This window comes from Phocoena phocoena, chromosome 4, assembly GCF_963924675.1.
Source record: "Phocoena phocoena chromosome 4, mPhoPho1.1, whole genome shotgun sequence".
In the NCBI taxonomy this organism is placed as follows: Eukaryota; Metazoa; Chordata; class Mammalia; order Artiodactyla; family Phocoenidae; genus Phocoena; species Phocoena phocoena.
The window spans coordinates 118,555,271-118,572,436 of NC_089222.1; positions in this window are offsets into that span (position 1 = coordinate 118,555,271).

Consider the following 17,166-nt stretch of genomic DNA (forward strand, 5'->3'; position numbering starts at 1 on the left):
TGAATGAATCTTAATTTTTAAAAAATTTCTAAAATTTTGTCAAATTCTGTTGACAGATTTTTTCCTAAGAATAATTCCATAATTTCATATATCCCCAACTGCTGTGTCTGCTTATTAAGAAAATAAACTTATAAAAATAAACATTTTCAGAAAGTTTGCAATATATATATTTGCATATATGTGTGTGTGTATATATATATGTATATATATAAGTATATATGTATATATATATATATATATATATATATATATATATGACATGATACTTAGCAGGTAGTGATTGTCTTCTAGAATTGTTATTAGATACCTAGAAAAATTGCAAAGCAATAAGAAACATTTACAAATTAATTTTCATTCTAAAAAGTAAGGCATACATTTGTGGTTGAATGTGTGTCAATAAGATGGGCTGCCTGACAGCACAAGAATATTGTGAAAAACTATCACTATGTTTTAAAAATGAGAAGTCAGAGTTAGGGCAAGAAATTAATGCAGACCAAATCACTTATACCTTGGAATTAGCATAGACTTGAATTAAAACTGAGATTGTTAAGAGTTCTTTTCTAATTGCACTGTAATAGAAAAAATCTATTTCTAGCCCTGTGATTTATTCATATTCATTCTATGACTCACATTTATGATTAAATATGGACACTGCCTGGATATTCATCTAGATATAAAGGAAAGAAAAAAGCTGTTTATCACCTTAAGAATAGAATTAGTAAAAAAACACATTAAGGTGTGAAAAATGAGCAACTATTAGTATGATATTTTATCCAAAATATGAAAGGCAACTACTTAACCTTCTAAATTCAATAAATCCTGTTATATAGGCAAAATATACTCTTTTCAAATGCCAACTTTATGTTCAGAAAAAAACAAATACCAAAAAAAAAAACCCCACCAAAATCTGAAGAATCTTTTTATCTCCAAAAAAGGGAAGACAATAATTCCCAACTGTGTACATATTACTTGCATTCCTCAACAACTTAGTCCAAGAATAAGAAAGTATCTTAGGTTTTCATTTAGCTGAATTGAGGAATAAGAATGTATAAATTTCCCTAGATTTTTAGTTATTAATAAACAGAATATAAATATAATTTTTGGCTTTGAGGACATCCCTGAGTACAATTTTTTGTCATTAAGTTTTCTTTTTGTCAGTTGTTCCCAAAGAGAATATCAATGTTGAAACTCAGAAGCCAATTCCAATTTGTTTTAGTGCACGTCTAGTATCTGAGAGGTTTTCTATTTAATATTTAAACACGTTAATAAATATTTAAACAGCAAGTACTCGTGCTGGGTAAATTCTAACCACAGTAGAATGGAAACTACTTTACTGTTCCCAATTACCTTAAGTTGGTAATTCTCAGATATGAGGCTTTTTGATGTGTGATTGTGTATGTGTGTGAGTGTGTGTCTATGTATGTGTAATCACTTTCAGTCTATTCAATGTAAAGTAATTTCCAGATTAATTTTGGGCCAAGTTGAATAAGCAACAAAGCTAGTTGGAAGATTAAAATGACTCTTCTTAAACTTTTTAGTATATGCTTTTGAACAAAATGAAAGTTTTAAGAGGAAAGCAAAATTCTTTTCTTTTTCTTCCTCTTATCTATTTACTATTATTATTAACCAATAATAATTATTTAGCAAGAGATTTACCCTGTTAGCAATTTTTAATGTGTACAGTATTATTAACTATAGGCACTATGTTGTGCAGTAGTTTCTAAGATGTATTTTTCTTGCATAACCAAAACTTTGTACCATTTGACTAATACCTTCTCATTTCCCCTGCCCCATCCTTTTGGGGGTTGAGGTTATTTGTTTTCCTTCCGTCTTTGTCCGTGGAAAATATGAGATAATAAAAGTGAGTTATTTTAAGCCTCTGAGTTTGTGGTAATTTATTATGCAGCATAGAAAACTAATATGCAAGCCTATGGAATATTACAGGTAACTCTGGTAGCCTTTTACCATTATAATACGTTTTTACATGTCTATATTCTCATACACTTCGTGAGAGCTGGACTCCTCTTTGGTTCTCTTTGTGTCTCTCTTCACTTAGTGCTTAAACATTCCTTGAATGTTCTTTGAATGAATAAATTAACGGATGAATTCCTTTTTGTTGTACTCTGGTTCTTTTTCAGTTCAATCTTTCTGCTAAGAAACTGCCCTTCCCATCTCCTCATTTTATTCCTTCCTCTGACTGTTCTCAACTGGAGAAATGGTTATATCCAATAACCAGCCATTTCTGGTTATAATTAGCAAGCATTACCATTGCCAAATATAGTGAAAGTTTATCCCCTTGGGTTTGGGTGTCCATGTGAGCTACTCAAATTAATGTATTGATATCTTTCTTCATATTCAATCATAAAGACATTTTTCCATTGGCATATCATCAGCTGTCACTTAACAATTATTAGGACCTTCTTAAAATGGATTTCCCATAAAAGTTGTCCAATTAGAAATACTACAAGATACAATTACTCTATACATTCTGTTACTTAGGAAAAACTGTGTCAGTCAGGGTTCATTGTGACAGAAATCAATTCTGCCTTTAAGAAAAAAGTGTTGGAAAAAAAAAAAAAAGAAAAAAGTGTTGGAAACCTACTTGGCAGTTGACAGGATAAAAAGAAGGATAGAGAATTTGGATTGGAAAAATAGGTCGGAACCAGGGGAAGATGGAAAGTTAGAACCCAAGCTAAAGTGATGACCTTCATGCTGTCAGTGCAGCGTGTTGCTACATTCTTGGCTTGACGCTGGACATCACTCATGAAGCCCTCATCACCACCATTCTCTCACTTGACCCCCACTCCCACCACCTGAAATAATTCTCAATTGTCTCTTTTTTTGCCTCACTAGCTAAAGATTCAGTGGACTGGAGAAGCATCTGATTGGCAGAGTATTCTATGGATCTGAGAGAGCAAGTATCTGGCATTTTGGTTTCTGTGGCAATAGGTGGAACCCTACCTCTCACCAAGACACTATGGCCATTTGTCCAAACATGGGGTTTAGAGAGTGGGCTGCCTCCACCCAAAAACACAACCCCTGATATTTCCAGTACAAAGTGTTGGTGTTTTTCTTAAAATAGGCTTAGTTGGATGGAATTGTTGAAGGAAAACAGATAAGAGTTTCCAGAAAGACTTGAAACAAGGACAGAGAAATCTGGAACATTAGAGTAAGATTATTTAATGGCCAAGTGTACAGCCACTTTTGGCAATAGTTACATAAAGAAGGAGATAACCCCAAATGGTTCTGGAGAATTCTTGTCTTCCCAGAAATTGCCATTCATATGCACAGCTGTGGATAATTCCATTTAAGTGAATGAGGATTCTGCAACGTTCAAAAAATGTGATTGTCATACTGAAGAGTGTTTTTTTTTCACCCAGTGTCTCCTACTCACCAGCTAACTGTTATAGAGATTCTGGCTACGAGGTTTCCTGCCCATCTCCAGGTAATTGGTTCAAAACAAATACAATAGGTTCATGATCATTTACTTCAAGTTTCTGTGAACCAAAAGTAAAGGAAAGTTCAAGTTTTTAGTACTTTTATTCAGTAGGCTGGGACACGAGACCTGTGCTGTCAACTACTTCTATTTCATTCTTTCTCCACCAAGGCCTATATCAAATACCATGCTCTCTATGAAACCTTGCTTTATTTTCTTAGATTAAGTCCATTTTTCATTCCTTTGACTTCCAGTAATTTGTAAATAAATTTGCTTATTAACGTCTCTTATTTTGTTGTTTATATTCTTGATTCTCCTACCAGATTGTGAACTGTGTCAGAGTAAATACCATCTTCTTTAGGAAGAGTTAGGTGCTCCTTATTCCTGGTTTCCTCATTACCTGGTACACTATGACATTGTTTCTGTAGCTGACTCCCCAGCAGGCTGTAGGCTTTTGGGGGTTGAGGTTATTTGTTTTCCTTCCGTCTTTGTCCATGGTACTGAAATTCAAGAGTCAATAGGGTGGGATCATTGGTTTGTCTTAAGTGGACTGGTCATAAACAAGATATAACAAACTTCCATTTATTTGGCAAAATTATCATATTTTTGGAATTCCAGTGAAATTCATGTGTGTGTGTGTGTGTGTGTGTGTGTGTGTGTGTTTCTGTTTTTTGGAAGTTAATCCTAACATGCCATGTGAAAAAGAGTTAGCATTACATCACTTACTCTTTGAAGATAGAAAAAAATAAAATTGAGGATTGAGTATAAGCCCTTAATATAAGAAAGCATATCTTCTTCATCTGTTATTGCTCTCCTGACAAAGATCTGCATAAGTGAGTGGTAAGTCAATACCACAATGTATCTTTTTGAATTCATTTTGAATAATGTTGGCAAATGAGGCAGTGTTGCAAAATATATTATCTTCTTAAATCAGCATATGTCAGAGCTAATACACTGGACTAAGAGTCAGATCTGATTTCTTTATTTTTTTATTTAATAAATATTTGCTGAGGTATTATGCTAGGTACAAGGTTTAACATGACCATACACTTGCTGTGTACTGTTGGCAAGTCACTCAACCGCCCTGAGACTAGGCTTCCATATTTGTAGAATGGATATAGAGTATGTCCTGCCTCATAGCATAATTAGTGAGGGTCAAATGAGACACCATATATTCAAGTGATTAATATATGGTAAAGCACTTAAATATAAAGTTATAATACTTACTATGTTCTGTCATTTATAACATGTATAATATAGCTACAAATTATATTAGCTAGTGCAATAAAACTATATTAATTAAATAGCACTATAGCTAGCTCTCAAAACCAATTCCTAATTTCCATAATTTCATACTATCACCATATTATAATAACTTATAACAGTACCATACCTTTGAATTGTCCTCTACCATTTTCAGAGTACTTTGAAGTAAGTCTTCTTTGATCCTTTCAACAACAGAGAAAGTAAAGTCACCTACCCTGCTTTATTTTTTCATTCACATATTTCTAGGGATCTACTTTTCTACATGATAATTTCTAAATCTAGAGCTAAACTGACTTTTGAATGGTACTTAAGTAAGCAAAAAATTTTGGTTCAATTTATTTCTACCTCAGTTTCTCAAAGGATCACCATAGTGATACATGATACCTGAGAGACATAAAGAATTGTCAGATCAGTTTTATTTCTAGTTCTTGCAAAATGCCTGATGACAATGGAAGTCTACAGTAGTGGGTTTCAACATTTTTTAAATGGACTGCACTTTTTCTAGGACTGCTTTACACACTGAAAAATTAGTGAGGACCCCAATGAGATTTTAAGTCTGTAGGCTGTATACCCTTCATATTGGAAGTTACAGCTGAGAAATTTCAAAAATATTTATTCATTATTTCATTTAAAAACAAGAAATGCATTACATTTTAATATAAATATTACTTTTATGAAAAGTGACCACCTTTTCCAAAACAATAAAGATAAGCGAGAAGGATGACATTGTTTTACATTTTTGGAAATCTCTGATATCTGGTTTAACAGAAGACAACAGAAATCTCTAATTTGCTTCTACATTCTATCTGTTACCATATATTGCTTGTGTTGAAGTATAAGAGGAAAATCTGGTCTCACACAGATATATAGTTGGAAAAAGGAGCATCTTGCAGACCCCCTGAAAGGGTTTTGAGAACCTCCAGGATCCATTAACCACACTTGAAAAATGGCTGGTCTACAGTGTAGAGGGTTTAAATGCCAAAGCTTTGAAGTCAGACAGACCTTCTACCTGAATTCAATCCAGTTTAATATGTTTTGTTGTGTGTCCTTGGATAACTTACTTAAATGATAAGTCACAACTTCTTCCTCTGTGAAAAGAGTGTAATAATTCCAACTTCATGAGGTTGTGGTAAAGACTAAATTGCTCGGATTGTGAAGTGTTTAGCATAGGTCCTGGCCCACAGTTAAGTGTATGGAAAACAGTAGCTGGCTCTAACGTATCATAGACTGTTTCTCGTACCCTGCGCAAAATGGAAGGCCTAGAATAGTCAACCTAACTCATCTGACAGTAAGGACAGTCTTAGATGGAAGGTTCTGAAATTGAAACCAATAGGATCTAATTTTAAAATATGCTATCCTATTTTCACTTATACAAGATTTATTCTCAGTTAATATTGCCACACAACTGCAGGTGTTTATGATAGCCCAAACTAAAGCTATGGTAGATTTGAACAGAACCATTTAACTAACTTTCACATAAAAAAATTCCATGCGTTGTTGTTCATGCAAAACAGACCAAACTGTTAGACTGAGAAATTAGTAGATTACTGTATATACATCTCATTTTATAAGATGGTAGTAGGTATTCTAAATATACTAAAAACAGTTTCTGAAAGCCTAGAAAGTAGGAAAGGGGATTTTTAAAATTTGGTTTTATTCATTTATTTATTAAATTTATTTATTTTATTTTTGGCTGCGTTGGGTCTTCGTCGTTGCACACGGGTTTTCTCTAGTTGCAGTGAGCGGGAGCTCCTCTTCGTTGCGGTGCATGGGCTTCGCATTGCAGTGGCTTCTCTTGTTGCGAAGCACCACTCTAGGCGCATGGGCTTCGGTAGTTGTGGCACACAGGCTCAGTAGTTGTGGCTCGTGGGCTCTAGAGTGCAGGCTCAATAGTTGTGGTGCATGGGCTTTGTTGCTCCACAGCATGTGGGATCTTCCCGGACCAGGGCTCAAACCCATGTCCCCTGCACTGGCAGGTGGATTCTTAACCACTATGCCATGAGGGAAGCCCTAAATTTGGTTTTATTTTTGTTTATAAATTCATTTTAATTACACTTATTGAGCACCTATTTAGCATAAACATTGTGCAGAATCCAAAAATGAGTAGCACTTCTGCCTAATATTTAAGGTTTTTTTCCTTTTGTTCTGTTTCTACTTCTTAATAGCTTTGTTTGCCCAAAAATAAATTTCTGACTTGCCATATCTCTAGTATGTATTTTTAAAAATTAAAGACACTTATATCTGAACTTTGTGTCCTTTTTACTATCCAAGAGAGAACACAAATGATCATCAAGGGTCTGAAATTAGTGGTAAAGTAGTTGCCAAGGAATAACTAAACTAATTCTTTTGTACATTATATGATATATGAAACTATTACAGAAATGTCAGTAGAACAGTCCCTTCTTAGACTATCAGATTTTGTAAACTGATCTCACTTAACTCTGCTACTTGTATTGTTTTCCTGGACTCAGAATATTCAAACCCAGCTGAATAATTCTTCTTGGTGTTCATCTAATGGTTTTAACTTCTCAATTTATAGGTCATGTGGAATCCCTAATAATAATCATAGCAAGAACTTGCTCACGTTTATTATGTATTTACTTTGTGCCTCGTGGTGTTCTAAATACTTTACATGTACTTAACCATGTAATCATCAAAGTAACCCTATATTATTATTCTCATTTTATAGATTACTGAGACCCAGAGAACATATGACAGTAAAGGTCATGTCAGAAAAACACAATACTCTCTGAATATTTAAATCAAGGGATAATTCAAAGGATTGGTTACAAAGGTAAGGGAGGAGTACACCAAAGAGGGACAGTGAGTTAATCAGAGTTTAGCAACAGCAAGAAATTATTATGACTCTTAATTTGGAGAGGTGATGGAAGGAGGCAAAGTTTCCAGAGCTCAGGGACTTGCTTCACCAGGAGAACCTTGAACCAGGGTAGGCCAATCTGGTGAAAAGTGGAACCACCGGAGAGACATAGCTCAAAGAGATGCCCCCAAGGGGAGAGGGAGAAGGAGAAAGCAGAATGGCCTGGCTTCTCCCTTTCTCTCACATTCTAATAGCCCACCTATCCCTTTCATTGGCCAATCCATTCTGAAGCCAGCTGAGCTGAGAGCATGGGATATGCATGGGTAGTTCTTTCTGTGATTCAGAGCAGAGCAATAGAAGTGCAAGGAATGTTCCTGATAGCAAATAGGCAAGAAATATGCAGAAGGCTTTAGGAAGCTGGCCAAGATAAATGAGCTATCAGTCTTTCAGTGGCTCTTTGGGATTTGGACATACGTAGTAATCATATGCCCTGAATAAGGGAGATAGAGGTTTCGAAAAGTGACATTAGTCACTTTCTGATGTGTATGTCATAGGATAATTTCGGGGAAATGTTTGCCTACCACTATAGCAGGGGAAGAGAGGTAAGAAATGAGAAAGGGTCTGGGATTCTAAACCACTTTCAGTGTCAGAGTATGCCTTTGAGCATGTTCAAGGTAAGAAGAACAAGTGATTCATGCAAGAAATCTCCACTTTATTGTACTGTCTCTCAGTTGATGAAGTATAGCTTTTTCTCCACGTAGATCTTGCTTTCAAAGTAGACCTTGCAAAGATATAGTTCACATTCAACTAGAATCTGTTTTCAGTTTTTCAAAACTATTCTAATTGGAAGTGTCAATATTGGCAGAAAATGTGGAGATACTATCTTTTAATGTGTTAATGCATCCCTTGACAATCTAAGAGGTTATGGGATGGGGCAGGAAAACAGGATATTTGACATCACATAGGCATGAAGTATAGGATTATAAGTAAAGTAGGCTAAATATAACTGCTATGAGCTGAATTTTGTTCCCTTAAAGTTCATAGTTTGTCCCAACCCCTAGTACCTCAGAATATAACCATATTTGGAGATAAGATCTTTAAGGAGGGATTAAGTTAAAATGAGGCTGTTAGAGTGGGGCCCTAATCCAATATGATTGGTCCTTATAAAAAGAGAAAGAGACACCAGGGGAGTGTGTATACAGAGGGTCAACCAAATATGCAGAGGCAGCATCTGCAAGCCCAGGAAAGAGGCAGCAGGAGAAACCAACCCTGCTGGTACCTTGATCTTTGACTTCCAGCCTCCAGAACTGTGAGAAAATAAATTTCTGTTGTTTAAGCCACTCAGTCCATGGTATTTTGTCATGGCTGCCCTAGCAAACTAATATGCTGACCAAAGAAGCAACATCTGGAGACTCTCAGTGTGGGAGGCATTATTGATGGCTGGAGATCCTAATAGTGATATATTTATAAAACAATATGGCCGCCAGGACCACAAAGCTGTCCGATTGGAATGAGAAGTTAGAGTTAGACACACACTGTAAAAGTGTAAATAAACCTGTTTTTCTCTCCTTCATGGCTGCCCATTTAATTCAATATGCATTTTATTGTGCATGTATTAGTCAGGAAGTGCTCTTACAGGTTCCAATCTCTGAACGCTCTATTGCTGAGTGGTGCTATTGTGACATCATAGAAACCTCCTCTTTGAATGATTGCTTATGGTTCCCTTATTGGTGGAAACAAAATTGTCCCAGAATGTCAATACACCTTAAGAAGAAAAATAATTCCAATCCTCTTCAAAGTAGATTTAAAAAACACCCTTCTGTTTTGGCAATTGTTTGAATCTACCCTGTGAACTGAATGTTTCTCACTTGTTCATATCTTACAGATGTGCTTTGGCAACATATTAGACTTCGGGTGTCCAGAAACAGATTTTCAAACCCTTTCTAGATGAAAAGAAAGAAAGAGTCAGGATAGAATAATACCAATGTCCTTGATTCATATATAATCTATAATATTAAATATTGTTAGAAACATCATTTTGATCCACAATAGAAAAACAGACTTTGTGTTAAAATCTAAACATTTAAACAACCTAAATATCCATCGACAGATGAATGGATAAAGAAGATGTGGTACATATATACAATGGAATACTACTCAGCCATAAGAAAGAATGAAATAATGCCATTTGCAGCAACATGGATGCAACTAGAGACTATCATACTAAGTGAAGTAAATCAGAAAGAGAAAGACAAATACCATATGATATCACTTATATGTGGAATCTAAAATATGGCACAAATGAACCTATCTATGAAACAGAAACAGACAGACATAGAGAACAGACTTGTGGTTGCCAAGGGGGAGCAGGGATGGGGGAGGGATGGATTGGGAGTTTGGGGTTAGTAGATGCAAACGATTACATATAGAATGACTAAGCAACAAGGTCCTACTGTATAGCACAGGGAACTATATTCAATATCCTGGGATAAGCCATAATAGAAAAGAGTTTAAAAAAGAATGCATATATGTGCGTAACTGAGTCATTTTGCTGTACAGCAGAAAGTAACACAACATTGTAAATCAACTATACTTCAATAAAAATAAATTTAAAAAACTAAACATTAAATTTTATATGAAATTTATCACCTTACTTGCTTACCTAAGTGTCAACAATCCAGAGCAATGCAATAATTTAGGAATTATTAAATAATATAATGGGGATATATAATTCCAGCAACCATCCATATTAAGGCTGACGCATGAACAGCAAAACTGATATTGGGGCACATTTTAAAAATGATTTAGGATATCTGGCAATGCGTCTTATGTGCAAATTTATCTCAAATTCTCACATTTTTATCCTCTACTCATTCCGATTGTATGCTTTCTGAAAAAAAAAAAATACCTATAAGGAAACGTGAAATTTACTTCTCAAAGTTCTACAAAACCACAATTAAGATTTAAAGAAAATTAAATAGGAAACCATCAAAAGTGATTAGGGTACAAACTACCCTATAAAGAGCTTTATTTGGTAATAATATAGTAAGCACCGGTAAGATAATTTTTTGTGGAACTAAAATCTAACTCAGGGGTGGGATAGGGAGGGTGGGAAGGAGGGAGATGCGAGAGGGAAGAAATATGGGGTTATATGTATATGTATAGCTGATTCACTTTGTTATAAAGCAGAAACTAACACACCATTGTAAAGCAATTATACTCCAATAAAGATGTTTAAAAAACTAAAAATAAAAAACTAAAAAATAAAATCTAACTCAGAGGAACATTTATTGCCAAATTCTAGAAACTAAACTTTAGTATCTGGCAATATCCTTATAAAACCACAGTACCAGATTTGTATGTTAAATTTAACTTTCTTAAATTCAAATGTCATGAACTGGATAGATTTTTAAAAAAAATCTGTAACACAGACAAACTTGGAGTTGATATGTGGAAAGAATTTTCATCTATAAATGAGGAAAAATGGGCTGTAGTAAGCTTTTGTTGACAAGTCACCCTCTTTGGGTCTCAGTGTTATAAAAAATGTGTGCATTCTATCAGAACTGTTGCATTGTTCCTTAAAATTCTGGGTTTCCAACCACTTCAAAACCTTTCAAATTCTTCTGTTAAAGATGTAAAAAAAAATTTGTCAAAATCTGTCAAAATCAAATGAGCAAATAAACATGAAGACTCAAGAGAAAGACCTCAAAAGCGATTGAAGACATCTAAGGGTGCAGAGCAAAGACAGCTTGTAAAGGGCACAGATTGATTACAAAACCTTAGGAGTTACTGTAATCCATGATTATTAAATAAAACCTGATATTTCAATGATCGCGTACCAAACTTGCTTTTCTTGCCATCAGATTAAAAACTATATCCAGATTTGCATATGTGTGCATTGTATTTGTGACAATACGCACTGATTATTCCCCCTCTCCCGCCACACCATCACCCTCACGTCCCTATTTGCTTCCTATCCCCAGATTAGCTCCTGAAACTTAAGATATTTTTGAGGCTACAGATTGCTTTCTCAATATTAGGTTTTCCTTACAATGCCCCATATAGTCAAGTATTCCAAGCAGGGTGATTAACAGATAATTGTTTGGCAACTGGGATATTAGGTGATGTACCATCTAGGCAGTGAAACTTTTGTAATATTGTCTGTTGTATATACCGTATTTCATTTATATCAAACCTTTGGAAAATATACCTTATTTCTCCAGAGCCTAGCAGTGACTGGCACATGTTTGACTGAAAGAAGTAGAGAATATCAATATTCATTTACGTAATGATTAGTTAAGGATTAAAGTACATTCCAGCATAAGGGCTTCTGACAACCTTTTGCTTAAACCACACTTGACTTTTCCTTTCGGGCGAGTATACTGCTTGTGAAATTCCTAGAAAGGCCAGAGACATAGAAAGGAGCTGGGATTCGGGAGCCAAAGCGGTTTGGGGACGTTATGCGGCCTGGAGAGAAATGTTTTGTCTTGGAGGAGTTCGGAAAGCCAGCGATCTAACAAATTCTGGGCACAGAGAGAAACGCTGCCCTCCCGCCTCGGCTAGGAGCATCGCGGAGCCAAGGGCAGGCGTCGCGCAACCTGCCGCAGGGGCGGCTCCGAGGCCCGGCCCACGTGGCGCTCCCTCGCTCCACCCCCGGGAGCGCGGGTACGGGGGGTGGGGCTCCGGGGCGGCTCAGTCCCGCCCCGCCGCCCCGCGGGTCATAATGTAGGGTTAGGGCGGCCGGCGGGCGGGGCTCGGCGCGGGAGGAGCCGCCGGGCGGGGGCGGTGACGACTGTTGGGGGAGGGGAGGGGAGGAGGAGTCGCGGTGGGAGGAGGAGGACAGCGCCATTCCGGCCGCTCCCTCTGTCCCTTCTGCCTTCCCTGCAGTGGCCCGCGAGGCGCCAGTGAAGAAGCGCGTGAGTGACGCGTCCGGACTTGCTCGCGCCCTCTCGCGCCGAGTGTCCGCCGCCCGCTCATGGCCCGGGCCGCGGCCGACGAGCCGTGCTGAGGCGGGCCGCGCGGAGTCGTGGGACCGCCGCCGTGGCCCTCGCTGTCTGCGCCTCGCCGCCAGCCCGGGGTGCCCGCGCACGCCGGCCGCCATCGCCTTCGCGCCTGGCTGGCGGGGGCGCTGTCCTCCCCGGCCGTCCGCGCCGCTCCCTGGAGCTCGGCGGAGCGTGGCAGTCAGGGCCGGCGGAGGCTCGAGGAGCCGGACGCCGCCGCCGGTGTCGCCGCCGGCGCTGCGGGGGCCATGACCGTGGAGCAGAACGTGCTGCAGCAGAGCGCGGCGCAGAAGGTGAGGCGAAGCCGCGAGCCGGTGCGGCCCGGCCCCGCTCCTCCTTCTGACATGCCGCCCTCACCCGCCTCGGCCGGGACCTCCCCGGCCTCCCCCGCCGCCGCCCGGGCCTCCGCTGCCCTGGGCTTCCCCCTTGCTGCCCCCCGCCCCTACCCGCTTTAGGGGCGTCGCGCCCAGTTCCGGGCTGCGTGTGGAAAGCGGGGTGTAGTTAGCGTGTTTCAGTCCACTTCCTTCTTGCCGATTGTTTTCCTGTAACAGACGGTGCCGAGGATTGGTTGAGCGCGACCTCACATTCCTACACTCCTCTATATGGCTTCTTAATTAAACTTTATCTTCCTCCTCTTTTTTAAAAAAGGAATAGCCGGTTGTCATCCCTTCTGAACCCAGTTTTTATTTCCAAGGTAAAAGCATTCCAGGCCTGCTATTTTGCAAAAGGGTCTCCACCAGAATTGAATAGTCGGCCTGGCGGGACAGGTACATTAACCAGGTAGACTCGGTGTAAAAGTAGAGGATTTGGTTGGTTCCTTTTCCTTTCTTTCTCCCTCCCTCCCTTCCCTCCCTTCCTTCCCTTCGTTCCTTTCCTTCCTCCCTTCCTTCCTTCCTTCCGTTTCTTTTTCTTTTCTTTTTTTTATTTTTTGAATATAGAAACTGTCCCTTAAGGAAACCTTCCTGGCCATGTTTATTCCAGGAATCCTTTGTCCCCTAAGTTTGACCTTGTTCCATCGTTCACCCTTTACTCTTGCCTCAGTCACACATTCGAATGGTCACTCACTTAAGAAAAAAATCTGCGTTTGTGAAGTTTCAGATCTTTTACGTTAAGTAATGAGAGATGCTACTTTTTTTCTAGATTTTGCTTTCAGAATCTCAAGTGCACTATCACGGCTTGCACCATATCCTGAAAAGTAGTTGGCTATGACTTAATTTTTTTTGGGGGGGGTGGTCATTGGTGTGAAAAGCATTTTGGGCAAAAGGAAAACATTGCTTTACTCGTCTTGGAATTATGGGGGTAACCAGCGTTTACAGAGAGCAGCTACCAAAAGTATATTTGATTTTTCTGGGAGAGTAGTGAATGCCCCACCCTGTTGTAGTTTTGGCATTGTTATATCCTACCTGTGCTTGATTTTAGAATAAGGGCTGCTGTCCTGCTGACTATGTGTATACACTCAGCTTGCTAAGTTTTTGCTTTGAGATTATTTTTAGAGTTTTATTATAGTACTTGAGGTAATTGAAGATGCTCAAGAATTTTGGAAAGCAAGGATAGTGCATTTTTAGTTTAGGTGCTTTGGGAAACTTGTCTTTGGAACTCTTGTGTGCTGTACTGGTTAATGTAGAAGACTATTGCAGACTGCAGTTTATTTACAGTGAAATGATTCTAGATTTAATAATAGGAGTTTAGAACAGTTTATCTCCTAATCCCCTCCATTCTGTTTGGAATACCTTAAACTTTAGTTTTTGATGTTGAGTATGACAAAGTCTTAACACTTAGAGAAGGATCTTGTGGTCATATGTATACTAAGCAATATTTAATCGGTTTGGTGTCGCTTCTGTTTATAGTTCTCTCCAAAGTTGAATATTAAAGGCTATGTGTTTCAAAGTGGGAAATATAACTCATATTTTTCACATCTCTTAAATTTGAACATTGGCAAGAAATTTGTGAGTTTTTAAAATTGATTTTGGACTAAAGTACTTCTTTAGCATAAAATTAGGTAATGCAGATCTGCCCAATTCAGAGGTTTATGCATAAAATTGTGAATCAAGAATCAAATTACTGAAAGTGGTCCTGGCCACCAAGTCCAGTTTCCTAGTTTACTGAGTCCCCTCCTTAAACAAAGGGAGTAGTTGTTAGTCTAAAATATTACCATTATGATGCCGTTTTTAGTGTGTGTCTGTCAGATCATCTCATTGATACTGTGGACATTTTTTTAGAGCAATACAATTGCATTTATTTATATACTTCCATCATGGTGTTTATGTATTATTTTTAAAAGAAACATGTAATGTGTTTGCTTTCTATATCAATATACTATTACTTTGTTACTCAGAACTATTTAAAAATATTCGTATAGGTTCAAATACCTTAAACCATCCACTTAAAATGAATTGACAATTTAAATCCACCATGCTAGTAACTAGGAAGTAGACTTCAAGCTAGTAACTAGGAAGTGGACTACTTTAGAAGAAACAAAAGTGAAACTCTTTGCTTTTAAATTAGAAACTTTATGAATTATTAGTAAAACGAGAATTGTCTAGTGCATATTGCATAACCAAAATCTTAGCCTGTTTTCTGTTCTCCTTTAAAAAATTGTGTGTTGTATGCTCATGTATAATATTAGTTTTATATAAAAAGCCATATTTTGGTAGTTGGAACAATTTTCTATTTTTCAAGATTTTTTTTTCTTCCAGAAGGATGTATGATTAAAAAAAAAGCACAACACTCATATGTCTTTTGTCACCTACAGAGTAGCTTGTCACAGGGTAACATAAGGCAAGGGCTGTCTTTTCCTCTGATGTGTTCTTTGCTTGATTGCTCAAGTTTAGCCATGGCAGGGAGTTATGAGATTACTTGTAACTGCAGAGAGCTGTTTTTTTGAGGTTTAAGATGATACAGGTGAGGTGGAGTTGGCAGCAGATTAGCTACAGTTAAAATCTGTCATAATTTTGTTCTTGAACATGTGTATTCAGCCTTTGTGCTTGATATTTACCTAAGCGTAGGATCCTTGCATCTCAGAAATTTGATTCATAGATTCGGGTCCCAAATAAGGATTTAAAAAAAAAAAATACATCTTTATTGGAGTATAATTGCTTCACAATGCTTTGTTAGTTTCTGTTGTACAACAAAGTGAATCAGCCCTATGCATACATATATCCCCATATCCTGTCTTGAGCCTCCCTCCCACCCTCCTTATCCCACCCCTCTAGGTGGTCGCAAAGCACCAAGCTGATCTTCCTGTGCTATGCTGCTGAGTAGCATTGACATATATACACTACCAAATAAGGATTCTTTAGGGCAGCAATATAGTAGCCTTCCTCTCAGGGACCAAATTAATTTGTAGAGTTAAGTGAGCTGGATACTATTTTCATTAAATGTATTCTCCTTAGTTAAATAAAACATAAGGTTCATAAGGGAAGGTATTTTGCCTATTTCGTTTCACCCTAGGGCTTAGAACAGCTCCATGCACTTAGTAGGTTTCAGTAAATATTTGATGAATGAGTGTTTTCTAAAAGGAATGCAAGCGCAGGGGTTATTTTAGTTCCCTAACTGAATCTCACGATTTAACATTATTGAGAAACGATGAAAGCTCGAGAAACTGTGGACAACTGTTAGAATAAAGGCGGTGTAGTGAAAAGACTAGGATGTGGGTTGATCTAAATCACCTTTCTATGACCTTGGGCAAGTCATTAAATGCCTCTGAATCTTCTTTTAAAGCCTTAAAGTTAGTATGATTAGACATGAGCAACTTTTTAAGATCTGAGTGTTTAGTGTAGCAAAGCATACATTTATTCCAGATAGGGAGGATAAAAAAGAAATAGTAGAGGATGGAGGCAGAAGGAATCTTATGGATCAACAGTCAACTTTCACTTAGTTATACTGGGGGTTAGGTGGGAAGGATGTCACAGATTAACCAAATTAAGAGTTAAGACAAAACTTGCAAAACAATACAAGCTGAATTCAGGGTAAATTTCTTAGTTAAAATAATGTAGTATTTTCTAATTTAGGTATTATCTAAAGTTATAAAAATATAATACAACATTTCAAGGGACAGTTAACATTATATAAATCACTCTAAATATTATATAAAATGGATATTCTTTAGTATGAAATAGTTGGTTATCTTGGTATTAGCATAAGACTTGGTTTGCAGAGAGAAAGGGATCCAGCTGCTTATTCCCTTTTTACTTCTATCTTTTCTCACCTAATTTTGATTTGTTATACTAACATTGTATCCAGCTGCCTTAATGAATTTTCATTAGTTCTAATATTCTGTTGATATTCTTCAATATTCTTTGTATGGAGGCCATATCATTTGCAAATAATTATCATCTGACCTCCTCTTTGTCAATCTTTACACCTCTTTACTCATAAACTGTTTTATTGTTTTAGCTAAGATTACAGAATACTACTAGGGTTAATACTAGTTTCTGTTATGTATTGTTTCATTGTAATATGAAATGTCCTTACAGTTATACGTTTTTAAAATGCTTTGAAATCAGATTTAGATGTTGACTATCACATGTCTTTTGTTTTGTTTTGTTTTGTTTTGCGGTACGCGGGCCTCTCACTGTTGTGGCCTCTCCTGTTGCGGAGCACAGGCTCCGGACGCGCAGGCTCAGCGGCCATGGCTTACAGGCCCA